Source organism: Bombina bombina, chromosome 1 (genome assembly GCF_027579735.1).
Source record: "Bombina bombina isolate aBomBom1 chromosome 1, aBomBom1.pri, whole genome shotgun sequence".
In the NCBI taxonomy this organism is placed as follows: Eukaryota; Metazoa; Chordata; class Amphibia; order Anura; family Bombinatoridae; genus Bombina; species Bombina bombina.
The window spans coordinates 1,029,465,537-1,029,468,696 of record NC_069499.1 but is presented as its reverse complement, the minus strand read 5'-3'; positions in this window follow the sequence as shown (position 1 = coordinate 1,029,468,696).

Here is a 3,160-nt window from a genome sequence, read left to right as displayed (position 1 = left end):
GCCATACAAGTATCGTCATGAAAAAAAATAAAAATTACTCCTCAAAGGAGCAAAGCTTCTATATGTCCGCATTCACTATGTAGGCAAGCAAGAGATTTGAATGGTGTAACCTGCCTTGTTGTAATCCACACTTCACTAAACATTAGCCTATACCGGCTCTTTTTGAGCAAATGCAATGCGGGAGAGCCCGCACAGGATCCCACCGTTGTTGGGCAAAAGATAGAAAGTTAACATATGGGCAGAGCATGAGTAGACACATAAGTCTTTTTAGGAGAGATCTATCTCTGCGGACACAAGTCAGTAGCGGTTCCCACCTCTGCTTAACTTTGATGAGGCGTCTCACTAAAATCTCTGCTGGTTCTTCTAAGCCATCCAAGACAGAATCGGAAAGTGCTGTGAGCAGTCGACGTATGCGCTCTGACCTCTGCATACAGGAGCCTGTGATACCGCACGGTGCCTTAGTAGCGTTAGAGCATGGGGGCAAGTGCCGCCTCAAATTAGGAAGTACACCGGGTATCTGGTATTGCAGCACCTTATTCTGGGGAGTCTCCAAAATGTCCGTCGGACTAGTTGTCATGTGAGGCGTGCTGTTAATTTCCAGTTGCGTCGGGTCATCTCCTTCATAGCCGCCTAAGGTATAGATTGGGTGTCCTCCAGGCTGCACCGCCTGAGATCTTGTGGGATAAGGCTGGACAAGTAGCGGGTCTTCAGTCAGGCCCTCCATGTGGGCCTCATATTGAGGTATGCAGGCAGCACCATCTTGAGTTCGTAGCTCCGTAAAGACGGATCATAGATTGCTGAAATAACTGTCAGCTTTGTCCAGTAAGCCCGTCAGCAGTGTAGTTAGATGCACAGAAATGTCTTCCATCTTAGGGATAGTGTAAGGTGACAGGATAGGTTCCCAACTCACACTATATTAGAGTTTTAACTTTTAGGCTCCAGGAGCCCAGTTAAGGTGCGTCTGTTTCCTTCGGCAGTTAGCTCCGCCCCCCTATATTAATACATGTTTTGCCTCTTTAATTACCTTGTATCTAAACTTCTGCAGACTGCCCCCTTATCTTAGTTCTTTTACAGATTTGCATCTTAGCCAATCAGTGCTGACTCATAAAAAACTCCACAGGATTGAGCATGTTGTTATCTGTATGAGACACATGAACTAACACTGTCTATCTGTAAAAACTGTTGAAATACACTGAGATAAGAGGCAGCCTTCAATGACTTAGAAATCAGTTTATGAGCCTACCTAGGTTTAACTTTTAACAAATAATATCATTAGAACACAGCAAATTTGATGATTAAAGTACATTGGAAAGTTGCTTAAAATTGCATGCCCTATATGAATCATGAAAGATTAATTTTGACTTGACTGTCCTTTTAAGCTGCCCAAATGACAAAATAAATGAATCATCAGGTTTTCATACACTATTCATTAGGGAGGGGGCTTTGAGAGACTTGTTGCAGGCCATTTTGGCAACAGAATATACATGACCAAAGTAGAGGTAAATCATAGCTTCTAATTCATTCAATACTGACAGTGGCTGCCTAATGTGTTTGAATAAGAGAAAAAAACAGATAACTACCCCCATTCCCAAATGTATTAAAAAGGAAAGTAATTAAGTACCATATTTAGGCAATGTTTGTAAGCACACCTGCCCACCTCAAAGCAAACTTCATAAGTGAGTCCTTCTCGTATACATTTCAGTATGTGATCCATTTAGAGTCAGCAATCCTGTGCAACCATACCTTTGCTCATCTCTGCAACCTATAAAAAAATAATTTGTACAGCTCTTCTGATGTTTTAAAATATACCTTGTTGTTAAACAAAGGTTAAAGCAAAGAGATTCCCATGAGTTCTCTGTTGCTCATTAACAGTATCATTTTGGTAAATAAAAAGAGTGGTCAGTGTAGCGGAAACCAGATGAGTGTTCCCTGGTTTGCTATCCAGACCTCTTCCACCTCAGCCTTCGTCCCTTCTCTGGCAGAGAAAATCCAGCAGCGTGCCTCCCCTTCAAGCACCACCTGACTGGTAGTACCAAGCGCCCCTAGAGAACCACAGCTAGGAAGGTTAAATGCCTCAAATTCCCCCACAAACATCAGCCACACACTGTTTAAAGGGGGAAATAGACTGATCTTTATTAAGAACACACAGGACTTAAATACAGAACACTTTTTACCTAAGAGGGAGGGGAAATTAACTCAGGGGCTTAATCATATCTTGCTGACATTCTGATTTAGCCAGTTCACATTAGTACAAAGGGTTAACGACATCAGATTAACATAATGATATTATAATCAAACAGGAAGGAAGAGCAAACACCAACAATAGTTCCAATAGCAAACATCAACAATACAGGGAGTGCAGAATTATTAGGCAAATAAGTATTTTGACCACATCATCCTCTTTATGCATGTTGTCTAACTCCAAGCTGTATAGGCTCGAAAGCCTACTACCAATTAAGCATATTAGGTGATGTGCATCTCTGTAATGAGAAGGGGTGTGGTCTAATGACATCAACACCCTATATCAGGTGTGCATAATTATTAGGCAACTTCCTTTCCTTTGGCAAAATGGGTCAAAAGAAGGACTTGACAGGCTCAGAAAAGTAAAAAATAGTGAGATATCTTGCAGAGGGATGCAGCACTCTTAAAATTGCAAAGCTTCTGAAGCGTGATCATTGAACAATCAAGCGTTTCATTCAAAATAGTCAACAGGGTCGCAAGAAGCGTGTGGAAAAACCAAGGCGCAAAATAACTGCCCATGAACTGAGAAAAGTCAAGCGTGCAGCTGCCAAGATACCACTTGCCACCAGTTTGGCCATATTTCAGAGCTGCAACATCACTGGAGTGCCCAAAAGCACAAGGTGTGCAATACTCAGAGACATGGCCAAGGTAAGAAAGGCTGAAAGACGACCACCACTGAACAAGACACACAAGCTGAAACGTCAAGACTGGGCCAAGAAATATCTCAAGACTGATTTTTCTAAGGTTTTATGGACTGATGAAATGAGAGTGAGTCTTGATGGGCCAGATGGATGGGCCCGTGGCTGGATTGGTAAAGGGCAGAGAGCTCCAGTCCGACTCAGACGCCAGCAAGGTGGAGGTGGAGTACTGGTTTGGGCTGGTATCATCAAAGATGAGCTTGTGGGGCCTTTTCGGGTTG